The sequence below is a fragment of the Rhinolophus sinicus genome, linkage group LG04, assembly GCF_036562045.2.
Source record: "Rhinolophus sinicus isolate RSC01 linkage group LG04, ASM3656204v1, whole genome shotgun sequence".
In the NCBI taxonomy this organism is placed as follows: Eukaryota; Metazoa; Chordata; class Mammalia; order Chiroptera; family Rhinolophidae; genus Rhinolophus; species Rhinolophus sinicus.
Window position 1 is genome coordinate 24,252,026 of NC_133754.1, and position 13,628 is coordinate 24,265,653.

A 13,628-nucleotide genomic window follows, 5' to 3' on the forward strand; every position below is an offset into this window, starting at 1 on the left:
ACGAGGTAGGTACTACTATTAAACCCCCTATACAGATGTGGAAACTAAGGTAACTTGTCCAAGGTCACACAACTAGTAATCCTGGTAGATCCAGGATTACAATCAAGCCAGTTTGGCTCCAGAAACTCTGCTTGGAACCACTGCCCCATGTTGACTTTTCATGTGTAGCAAACTCAGCAAGTACTTGTTGAATGAATGAAATTGAATATGTATGCAAAGTGGATTGGTATTTCTGGGTTGCACACAGTTTCTTAGAAGACCACACGAGAGTTTAAAAGGTCACAACAAATGGTTGAGCTGCCATAATGTGAAATGCCAAGGAACCCAAAGCTGAGACCGAGTTACGAGGCTTTTACAGTGCACCAGTCTTCATGCACCTGGTTGGCTAAAAGGGAAATCTCAGATGATGAATGAGAGGGAGCCCCCCAAAAATGTGGAATCCAAAACAATGGGCAGTTTTCCACATCATTATAGCAGTATTTTGTATCAATTTCTTTGGCAACTGACAGCAGGCATTTAAATCAGCTATTTCCTCCTCAGAATTCCTCTCCAAAGAATAATAATGGCCTCTGCAACTCCGAAGGAAATGTAACCCCTACTCAGATACAATCTTATCTGGGAAATTGCCACGGTATTCGTCACAGCTGTCACTGCGCTGAGCCCATTAGAGATGTGCTGAGTGTAGATCTACAGGGTTGTACACTCTGAGGGCTCCCGCTGTACATTCTTCCTGGATGTTAGTCGAAAAACAAAAACCACTCAACGTTTGGGGGCAGAGTCTCCTCAGAGCTGGGTTAGCAAAAGAGAGCCATTCATGCAGCCCTAAAGACGTTACTTCATGGCTCAGGTTGTAGACTTATAAAGACATTTGCAGTGACACCCTCCAGAAGGGCAAAACACAACAAAGAATTTATCCAGAAAGCCCAAATTTCTATTTCTTTAACTGGAGAGCGTGAGGGGAACTGAAGACCTAAACAGTAGGAAGTTGGCATTCGGACCTAGGACCATAGTTCTTTCCAGTTTGTTTCCATTAATCAGTAAGCTGTTACAGTCTTAATTCTTCTCATTCAGAGAATGTTAGAGCTGGAAGTCTAACTCCAGTCTTGCACATAATTTAAGAAACTGGGGCCCAGAGTTATAAAGTGACTGACCAGGGCCCCGCATTTAGCAGGCAGCAGGACCCACAGTGCCTGGATTAGGGGCAGTGGGACTTTTTCAACATTTGGTTCTGCAAGGGAATGCTCCTGCAAATCTAATATAAATTTTCTGTATTTAAAAAAGTACCTAAATCATAGTTCATTTTATTTAAAAATATTTTTGTGTGTTTTTAACCCACAGTCATTTTTACAAAGAAACAGACATAATAAGAGTCTTCCTCTCAATATACCAAGGGAGATCATTTACGCTGATAAACATTGTCCTGGAAAGTAATTTACTGTACTATGTGAGTTGCTTATTCCCAAAAAGTCATTTACCCACCTTGACTCAAAACAAGATCAGGCGTCTTCGCCATCCACAGCACAGCACAGGGTTTTCGAAGCTAGTGACTCTGGAACTGGGTATAGCTTACTTTATACAGACAGCAAGCTGCATGGGGGTCGTTGCTGATGTGCTTCCCAATGCCCCGCTCAAGCCACCAGAAGACACTCTCCATCTTCCTGAGGATTGTGGGCATTACCAGCAAGCTCCAGAGATTTCCTTTTGTTTTTATTTTGTGGGGGAAGATGCAACTGGCAATGGCTAGGAGAGGAGAGACCTGAGGTAACTCAATAATGCCATGGCAACTATTATGTAATCTCATAATTTTTTTTTTTAAGGAGGGCACAGCTCACAGTGCCCCATGTGGGGATCGAACCAGCAACCCTGGTGTTATTAGCTCCTCACTCTAACCAACTGAACTAATCAGCCACGCCTCATCAATTCTTTTACTGCTTCCTCTTTGCTCACCTAATATCTCCCCACTGTCTCTTATGCTCTCATTTTGAGACAAGAAGCCACGTTTCCATTCCCACCCCAATGCCTGACCCAGAACAAGCACTCAACAGATGGTTGAACTTTACTCCTTTCATCATCTCTTATTTTCCATCCTTTCTTTTTTCTCCTCTTTTGCTGATGGTCCACGCTTCGACTTTTTGGAAACCAGTTGTAAGCTAAATAGTAGCAAGAGCAATGACTGAAGTGGGGACAAAATACTTAATTTCTTTGACCTAGTTTTTTATTTGAAGTTTGATATTACCTTATCAAATTGTGGCTGTGTTTCCTAAAACATTCTCTTTTGTATGACTCACTTATTAACCATTTTGCTCTTTGTAGGTCCATGAAATAATTTTCTCTTTGATGGTAAATGAACCAGAGCAAGGGTACTACTGTCTGTAAAACGCTTCTCAATTGCCTAGTAAATTGTTCTAATTACAAATGCCTCTGAAGAATTATTATCAATAAATGGCAACATGACTTATAAATGTAGGGTTAAAAAAAAGTCACATTAGAATTATTAGCATGGAAAAAAGGGTATACACTACGTTTAACTTTTACATTATACTTACCTACCTCACAGAGTTTTTATTTTCTTTCTTTGTAAAGCAAACAAACATACTTTGAGTTTATAACTATGGATGTACCATCAATTTTTTTCTTATATTATTATTGACAATATATCATAACTAAGTACACGTATATCCTAATTGTATACCTAATTATATCCATGTGAACATAAAAAAAAGTTTCTGTATTAATTTAAAAACTACCTTTCATCAAAAAATTTGTATTAAAAGAGAACATGGCAGTATTCTAAGACCAATGAAATCTCATCATGTGCATCTTAATTGAGATGCGTGGACATATATGTACATATATAAACACAAACTAATTTAAAGTTTCTCTTTAATTTTAAGCTTAATGTGATTAAATTAGTTATCAAATAATCAGATGTTTTATAGTCATATTCCACTGTTCAAACTGAAATGAAATATGTCTCCTTTTATTAAAAAAGTCTGCAGAACTGATTAAATAGATGACAATGTAATTTCCATTACAAATGCTTTTTCTGCCATCTAGTGGAAAAATGAAATCTATGAGCATTTACAATTTACATTTTTAATTCTTTTGTCTTGAAATATTTAGTGAAAGCTTATTTGAAACCTCAAGAAAACAGAATAATGTATTCTCCTCATATTTTGGGTATGATCTGTAGGTGGACCAGATGTGGGTAATCCTGAGTATTCCCCATGCTGGTAAAGGGACTAGAAACAGAAAAATGCGGAAGGTACTTTGGGCTTTCTAGAAAAATCACAGAAGCCATGGATTCCAAACAAGATACTAGCACCCATTGTTTTACATAATTGAATTGTCATTTATTGTTGAGTGATGAAAGATGCCTCAAGCCCCTACATCCCTTTCTGTTCCCATCAACACTCTAATTCTGTAACCTGGAGGAGGGAAGGTTTAGACTAGAGAGTTGGCTCATGGGACATTATCTACATTAGTGGTTTTCATACTTTTTAAACTGCAACTCACATTAAGATATGTAGTGGACATTGCCACCCAGTGTGTATACATAAAACAGAACACAAAGTTCCACAAAGTAATAACCTTTATATGAGTGATTGCTATGATATTTTATTTCTGTTCTGCTTTATTCTATTTCACTTTTTTGGTATTATTTTATAACATTGTAAATTGATTTCATGATCCACCAATGGTCCTGAAATTTGAAAAACATTGGTAAGAGCGTTTCCTGAGAAGCCCTAAGTGTTTACCTCTCCTGCTTTAAAAATATAGGTTGCTCAGTCTAAAATTATGACAAAATAAAATGTCAAACAACAACAAAAAAAGATAAGTGAAGGATGGCTTAATTAATACAAAGACCTTTTAGATCTTCTCAGTTCAAGGTATTTTATCTGATGAATGTTCACTATAATTACTAGCATCATCCTGTGTATTTTCCAGAATAGAAGGCTTGGGCTCATCTCATAACCACCGCTCATTGAATCCGTCATCAAGTTCTGTGGATTCTAACCTCACAAGGAGTCTCGTACCTTTGTCCTCTTTTGATCTTCCTCTGGTTTGGACCCTTCCCATTTCTCCCCTGAATGATCACAGAAGCTTCCCCACTGCTGTCCCTGACTCCACCTGTCACCTCTGAACCATCCTTCACAAAGACGCCAACACGTACCTCCTCCTCACAGATCAGATGACATCATTCCCTGCAACCTCTGCCTAATGAATGAGGCCCCAGCACCTAAGGGTGACATTCAAGTCCCTCCCTGCTTAGTTTCCCCAGCAGGTGCTTATAAATATTTGTGGAAGGCAGTGAACAAAACTTCCTTTTTGACCTTCAGTTCTCTACGTGTCCTACATTCTAAATGCTGTTCTATTAACCATTTCCTGAATTGTCCTTTTATTAATTACTTAGTTTATTTGTTTATGTATTTTTAAAGAACGTGCATTTGCTCACGCTTTTCCCTGGGCTGCAGAGAGCCTTCTGCCTGTGGAAACCCTTTTCACCCGTTAAACACCAACTCCAATGCAAGAAGCTCCCTTCGTCCCCACAGAGTAAACTCCCAAAGCTTGTTCACAGTAACTCGTTTCTTTTCAATGCGTATGCTTTCCTGTGCAGTTTTAGATTATGTTTCTCTGTGGCTATCTCACTCCATTGAATATCCTGAGGGCAGGGAACATGTCTTTCTAGTCCTTAGTGCTATTCTAGTGTTGGATATACATTCATTTACTTCAACACACTAGTTGTATACATTTTTTTAAATAGGTAGAACTGGAACTTGCTGGCAATCATTTTTAGCATAGGCCGGCCAAGTCTTAGATGGGCTATTTTGGAGTGTCTTACATAAATTTAGAACAGGGATTGGGTCAGACTTTCTAGTTTGAATTATCAGTTCACCCATCAACACTTTGTTTCAGTATCTACTGAGCACTATATGCTGCTGAAAATACCAAGAGGTGGAAAAGCCAGCTCCACCCACATACAATGAAGGTCCAGATGGGTGGCCCTTTTCCATGTTCCAATAATGATCTGTACTTACTTCTGTCACTGGACATCCTCCTTGTACTGCATGCATGTTTCCAGGAGCTCCTCGAAAGTTGGGAGTCTCTCTTATTCATTTGTATACTCAGCAATTAACGTACTACCGACACATAGCAGATGCTCAATAAATATTTGTTGAATGAGAGAATCGGAGACACAAAGAGTTATAATGGATAAAAAAAGAAGTACTAGATATTACATTTATCTTCAAGGACCTTATGTGCCAGTTAGGGAAATAATTACCTAAATATTTTGACCGTAATGTCCTACACTTAATAGCTCTTGAGTGCATTTTAATGAATTATAATTAATAAAATAAGCGTCAATTTCTATATGCAGGAAAACGTTAAACACTTATCAAGAAGTGTCAGTGGCTGTCTGTCCTACCTGTAGGAGAGCAATATCAGGTGTGAGGTAAAAAACTGTTCACAAATTCATGACTTAGCAGGTTGGGTTTCCTGCCAAATGTGTCTTAGAGCTATTACTGTAAGCTAGACTGGTTAGTTGGATAAGGCTTCCCAAAGGAAGAAGGTCTTTGTCAAGAACTGCAAAACGTCTGAGATTTTTACCCTATCTGCAAGCTGAAAAGTTAGTCTGCTGCATTTTCATAGATACTTGCAGAGGACACCAAATTCCTGGGTCAGAGGCTCCGGACCTTATCATTGACAGCACAGCAGGCAGCAGGCGGTCTGTGTTCAGTGATTCTCCTTGTCCTACAAGTCCCACAGGGGTGCTAAAGAGCAGCCGATAGGGAGGCTGTGCACGTTGTGGATTTACATCACAGCTGAAGAACCCTGAGCTAAGGAGACCCCAATCCTCTAAAGGCGCTGGTAGCAAACCCGTCCAATCTTTGTCCTGGAGGGTGACGTTCTCCTTATTATCCTGGTCAGAAAACAAATTGGTCCTCTCCCAGAGGGAGATGCTATCTCTGTTCCAAGGCTGTTTGCTATACAAACATCCTGCAAAGATAACCCAGAACAAAAGCTGTCAGTGCCCTTCCTCAGGAAATGAACAGAAACACGAGACTCATGGAGAATGTACTTCCAACAGTTTTAATTTGGTTCTTGAAGGTTGGGTTTGATTGGATCAAGCAGATGGAAGAGAATGGATATTCTAGGAGAAAGAAGAATTTCACGTGCACGTATTTATTTCATCGCAACCCTCAGTTTCTTAGAATAATACCTACTTCACAAGATTGCTGTAAACATCACGAGGTAATGTATGTATGGCATCCAGGCTGGTGACTGACACATAGCTGGTACCAAACTGTTAGTTCTTTTCCATTTTTCCCAGAAGACACAGGATATGACTCTGTAGAGAGCCCTGACATGAAGAAAAGGGGAGAGAGGCATTTAACTAGTTCATTTGCAAACCTTTTTTTGAACATCTACTATGTTCAAGACGCGAGGCTAGATATTACGCCTGCCCTCTTGAAGGTTATAGTCTGCTTCATGGGGAAAACAGAGGAGTAGAATTGTCTTGCTCCCACCAAGTAAACTTGTAGAAGGTACATCTCTAAAGTTTTATGGCAATTCCATAAAACTTTGAGAATTATTGAGACATAGGAACATAAACCTAAAATGAGAGCAGAGAAATGTCAAAGTTCAATGATGGCATATACCAGTCAACAACATGCTTTTTCAGGATCATGTAGAAGAAAAGATACTAATAATTGCTGCAGGAAGTTTTCATGTGAACATTAATGGCATCTATGTATGACTGTTAAATCATTTACTTGCTAAATATTTATTGAACATTCACTACACGTTATGTATAGTGATAGGTGTTGGAATTCCAGGATCAAGAGCAGGAATTTCCTTGAAGGTCAGATGGCTCCCAAGTGACAAGGGAGTGATATTTTATAAGTTGGTGTGAACATTCATCTAACTCGTATATATGAATGAAGAGAAGTGTAAGAATCTGGAAGATACTGTGAATAAGGTATTCAGTTTAAAGATAATTATATTGTTGATTCATTGGACAATCCTAAATTAGACTTTGAATAGGAGACAAGGAAGTTGTTCAAATGTCTTTGTCTGTGGAGAGGGTACACGATTATTTGTAATATTACAGAACTTATTTATGCCTCAAATATTATTACTTAATAGTAATAAAATAATTTTTTGCGAGAGGAGTTATAAAGACCATCTTTACTTTCGGTGGTGGGGCTTGATAATTTAACCATGATACTAAGCCTGTTTGATGCACTAGAATAGTGTATGAAAAGGCATCTCCTTTTTGGTTTTCCTGGAAGAACTATGATAATGATTTGTTCCAACCTCCTTTCCAGAGCAGGGCAGACTGGATTCCACTTAGTTGTCTAGAATCTACCTATGAGCTAGATTGTGAAAAATGGCACATGCTGTTTGACAACTGAGTGATGGGGGCTAACCAGGAAAAGTGAGTTGCATTTGAAATGAGGAGATGAGGACATGGGTATGCAATCTAAGCCAAAGGGAGCAGCATCCCATCTTCAGTTTTCATTACTAATGGATCATGAGATGGGCTTTAGCCAATGCTGAGAGTTGCTCTTGTATCTGATGGCTTAGGGAAATGTTGGGTGCAGCAGTCAAATGACTAGAAGGACCTTAAGAACTCTCCAGCCGCCAATCTCACCCCTTCCCCCAGTGCCCTGTACTACCTACCTTGCTGCATTTCTTTAAGTTAAATCATACTTCTAAGACTTGGCTTTCCCCGAGGGAGGAGAGATGCATTATTAGTAACATCTCAGTATGGATTCCTTTGTTCTGACCTGCATTTGTGAGAGCAACAAGAAAACTCGGCACAAAATGTTGCAAGTGAAAGAAGAAAAGACGAGAAATCCCAGGTGAGAAAGCATCTTCTCAATTCCACACGTTGTTTTCCCTAGGGGCTCCCTTGTTAACCAGATTTACTGCTAAATCCCAACATAGATTCTAAAACCTTTCCGAACTGATGGAAGTGACAGAGCGGGAGTCATAATAATCCATCACAACAACTCTCTTCCTATCTAAGTCATGCTAGTGGCGCTGCCTTGAAAGGTCAGATCGACACCAGTTTTTCCTGAGTCTGCCAGGCCCCCAAAGTCCTTGTGCAGTTGCATTTCAATGTAAGGGCAGCTCCATATATAGAGTGCCGTTTTTTGTGAAATCTAAGTACTTTGTCTTTGTTACACACAAAATGCTTTTCTGTCTCTCTGAACTTGGCTCTGATTGATAAAGTCTTTTCCATTTCTATTAGGTAGACATGTGAAAGCAGGTATGGTGTGTATCCAGGGCCACAATGAAGCCTTCCTGAGCGGTCCTTGGCTACCCCTCCCCCCCAGTTTTCGATCAGTAGACTTCCAAGGAAACTTTCGTTCAGCCAGTTCTTTGCTCCTATTTTACATGACGGTTCCCAGTGTTCAGCAGGAACAAAGATCACTCATATTCACATTGAGTTTATCAGAAGCATTTGAGAACAATGAGCTATTTTATGTTGAAAATAGAGACTTGAAAATTATCCATCATCCTTACTTCTTCCCCCAACACATTCTCATCCTCATAGGCTCCTTTCACTAATTAGCCATGCAAGTCTTTATACTAAAATTTAGCTACATGTTAATCTTTTGTGTTTATTGGTAGGATGTCTTGATCTTTCTCCCTTTACAAACACAGTATATGTTTATATTTATATGGATTATGCCTGTTTCCAAGAGTATATAAAAATAAGTTTATGAAAACATGAGGTCTGATTCCATTGATCAGAAAAAAAGTGCCTTCAAACGAGTCTAATCAGAATCCTTGGGCCACTCCTGAAATTAATCTGCTAGGTAAGTCCAATTAATACAAAAGATAAAGTGAAGGTTAATATTTATGAAGCTCCTACTATGTGCCAGGTGGTATGCTATGGATTTTACATATCTCCACTTAATCTTCATAACACTGTGGGTATATATATTATTATCCTCATCCTACAAATAAGGAAAGAGACTTGGAGAGGACACACGCATCAAGCTTGTCTGATCCCAAAGCCTGAGCTTTCTAAAAAACTATATGAACATTAGAGCCAAAATGAATCTTGGGGATTATTTAGGATTTTGGTTTTCCAAAATGTAAGATAAGTACCAAAGGGAGTGGTACACAAGACATACTTAAAAAGCACTAAATGCCATAGTGAAATTCTTTTCAATATTCTTTTAATCCTTCTGATAACTAAGTTCTGTACTTGTATTTCTTCTTTTCCATCAAAGAGCAGGTCTTACTAGGTTGGTGCAAAGTAATCATGGTTTTTTCAATTATTTTTAACCTTTTAAACCACAATTACCACTTTTCCACCAACATAATAGAATCACAGATATTAAAGACAACACTTAGATATGTCTATGTTTTTCTTTCATTGTTAATAACTTTTATAGCTGCTTTCTTGCTATGGCAAATGATGCTGGATTTCCATTTTAGTAGTGCCATTTTGTAGCATACAAATTTTTATTTTGAAAATAAATTTTAGATTTTTTAAGTGAGCCTATTTAAAGAAAAAGATTTATCAACAATAATTCAGTGTCAGATTCCAGTCAAGATGGTGGAATAGGTAAATGCTGTGCTTACCTTGTCTCACGATCACATCAAAATTACAACTAAACTCCAGAACAACCTGATTCAGAATTGCCTGAAGTCTTGCTGAACCGAAGCCCTACAACTATGGATATACAGAAGTGGCCTCGAGACTGGTAGGAGGGGCAGAGATTCGGAATGGGCTGGCCCCACATCTGTGTGTGACCATTGAAAACTGGGAGGGATATCTCAGCTGTGGAGGTCCCCCCCTGAGAAGCAAGTGCCACACCAGGCTCCCCAGCTCAGGGTTCCAGAGAAGGGGAGAGAAGTCCCCATAATTTCTGGTTGTGAAAACCAGTGGAGATTGTGATGGAGTGACACGGAGGGTGGCTGGAGTCCCAGATGCTCCTCTTAAAGGGCCCACGCATGGACTTACCCAGACAGATTCACCCGCTCTGAGCTCCAGCGCTTGGGCAGCAGCTCCAAAAGCACCAGGGACATATGGGAGTAACTGAGTTGTCTAGTTTCAAGCTGAGGGCCCGAGAGGCAGCTTTCTCCGGGTCAGAGGAGCTAGTGGAAGACAGTTCCTTTGTTGAGCCTCCCCTTTCCGGCATGCTGATGCAGGCAGACGCCATATTTGAGTTTCCATCAACCTAGCTAACACCGTTGGCTCCACCCTGGTTAATTGAGACCACGTTACCCAACTCCTGGGCACACCCAAGCCACTCTCAGTGGCTTTTCCCTACAAACCACCTTCCTTGGCAAATGCTAGACTGTCCTAAACTTTCTCAAAGGTTCACAAAACCCAAACAAGCAGCATCTGGCTTCCGCGTGTCCTGTACCTCAGGCTGCAGTCCTAAGTGTGGCACTAGCGGCAGCTGGCCTTGGTTCCCAGCTTGGTCTTTCAAGACACCTTCAAGCAGTGTGGACAGTGGCCAGCTGCAGATTGCTTTGTGGCTCATGACAGGTGGTCCTGGATAGGTCACAGGCTGTGGCTGAACGTGGCCTGCAGTGGGTCCCCTCCCAGGTGGCCCCAGGCCTGGCATACCAGTGGCCAGCTTTGAACTGAGCTGAAGCATCACTCAGCCACCTCCATGGACGACACACCCAAAGGGCACATGGGCAGGCACCAGAGCCCTGCAAATGTGAATCCTGCACTGAAGGTAGAGCCCCTGCCCCACAGGTCCTTCCCTGTAGTCATGGCCAGTCCTCACAATGAGTCCAAAGGTTAATCCCTCCCATTGCTATGCAAACAGCAACCAAGTCTCAACTACAAGACACAATATACACAAGGGACACACCTGGAATACCTGGCTTTAGTGACCACAGAGGCTGCACCACTGAGCCCCACAGGACACCTACTACATAAGGCCACTTTACTAAGACTGGGAGACACAACATACATTCCTAATATATAGAAACAAACACTGGGAGGCAGCCAAAATAGGGAGACAAAGAAACATGTCCCTCACAACAGAGCAAAGCTCCAGAAAAAAAACTAAAACAAAATGGAGACAAGCAATCTACCAGATGCAGAGTTCCAAACACTGGTTATAAGGATGCTCAATGATCTCAGAGAGAACTTCAACAAAAAGATAGGAAATATAAAAATGGAGATAGAAAACAAAAAAAGAATCAGTCAGAAATGGGTACAATAACTGAAATGAAGAATACATTGGAGGGAATCAACCGATTAGATGAAGCGGAGGTTGGAATCAGCAATTTAATAAAGTAGCATAAAACACCCAATTGGATGAGCAAAAAGAAAAAAGAATCCAAAAAAATGAGGGTAGGTTAAGAGACCTCTGGGACAAGATCAAATATAAAAACATTCACATCATATGGATATCAGAAGAAAGCAAGGGATTGTGAACCTAGTTGAAGAAATAATGACTAAAAACTTTTCTAACCTGGCAAAGGAAATAGACATACATACAGGTCCAGGAAGCTCAGAGCCCCAAACAAGATGAACCCAAACAGGCCCACACCAAGACACATCATAATTAAAATGCCAAAGGTTAAAGACAAAAAAAAGGATCTTCAAAGCAGCAAGAGAAAAGCAGTTAAGTTACCTACAAGGGAGCTACCTTAAGACTATTAGCTGATTAGTCAACAGAAACTTTGCAGGCCAGAAGGGATTGGCAGGAAGTATTGAAAGTGATGAAAAGCCAGGACCTACAACCAAGATTACACGACCCAGCAAGACCTATCATTTAGAATTGAAGGACAGATAAAGAGCTTTCCAGACAAGAAAAAGCTAAAGGAGTTCATCACCACCAAACCAGTATTACAAGAGATCTTAGAGGGGCTTAAGATGAAAAACTAAATTGAAATATGAATAAAATGGCAGTGTCTATCAACAATTACTTTAAATGTAAACAGATTAAATGCTCCAATCAAAAGATATAGGGTGACTGAATGGATAAGAAAACAAGACCCATACATTTGCTGCCCAGAAGACTCACTTCAGGGCAGACGGGTGGCTCAGTTGGTTAGAGTGCGAGCTCTGGGCAACAGGGCTGCCAGTTCGATTCCCACATGGACCAGCGAGCTGTGCCCTCCGCAACTAGAATGAAGTCAATGAGCTGCCACTAAGCTCCTGGGTGGCCAGATGGCTGTTGGTTGGAGCACGGGCTTTCAACCACAAGGTTGCCAGTTCAATTCCCACAAGGGATGGTGGGCTGCACCCACCCCCTGCAACTAACAATGGTGACTGGATCTGGAGCTGAGCTGCACCCTCCACAACTAAGATTGAAAGAACAACTTGACTTGGATGGAGCTGATGAGTCCTGGGAAAAACATACTGTTCCCCAATAAAAAGTCCTGGAAATGCACACTGTTCCCCAATAAAGTCCTGTTCCCCTTCCCCAATAAAATCTTAAAAATAAAAAAAAAAGACTCACTTCAGATCAAGAGACACACAGACAGAAAGTAAAGGGATGCAAAAAGCTATTTCATTAAAATGGAAATGAAAAAAAAAAGCTGGGGTAGCAATACTTATACCAGACAAAATAGACTTTAAAACAATTGCTATCAAATATATGGTGATGGAAGGAGAACTGACTCTGGGTGGTGAACACACAATGGGATTTATAGATGATGTAATACAGAATTGTACACCTGAAATCTATGTAACTTTACTAACAATTGTCACCCCAATAAACTAATTTAAAAAAACAAACAAAACAATGACTAAAACAAGGAAGGACCCAGTAATCCCACTTCAGGGTATTTATCCAAAGAAACCTAAAATGCTACTTCAAGGGGACGTGTGCATCAGTATGTTCCTTGCAGTATTGTTTACAATGGTCAAGATGTGGAGGAAGCCTGGGTAAATGGATGAATGGATAAAGAGTAGGCAGTATATATATATAAGGGAGTATTGCTCGGCCATGGAAGGGAACGGGTTCTTGCCATCTGCAGAGGCAAGGATGGACCTGGAGGGTATTTACTGAGTGGAGTATGTCAAAGAAAGACAGATGCAGTGTGACTTTACTTACATGTGGAATCTAAAGAACAAAATCAACAAACAAAACAGAAACAAATCATAGATACAGAGAATATTTTGTCGGTTGCCAGATGGGAGGGGGCTTGGGAATGGGTGAAAAAGGAAAGGGAATAAAAAGTACAACTTGGTTGTTACAAAGTAGTCATGGGGATGTAGAGTATAGCATAAGGAATATAGTCAATAATATGGTAACTATGTATAATGCCAGGTGAGCACCAGTCAGGGAGATCACTTCATAAATTATACAAATGTCTAACCACTATGCTGTACACTTGAAATTAATGTAAAATAATATTGAATGTCAACTGTAATTGAAAAATTAACAAAGGGGGTAAAAGACGAGGAGGAGCTCAAAATGTCCAGGTATAAAACAGGTCGTGGGAATTTAACATACAGCATGGGGCATATGGTCAATAATATTGTGATAGTATTGTAGTGTTAAAGGGTTGCTGGACTTATCATGGTGATCACTTCTTTAGGTATATAAATGTTAAATAACTATTGTGTAGACCTACTGTATGTTAGCTATATTTTAATAAAAATCTAAAAAAAAGAATATACATGCCAA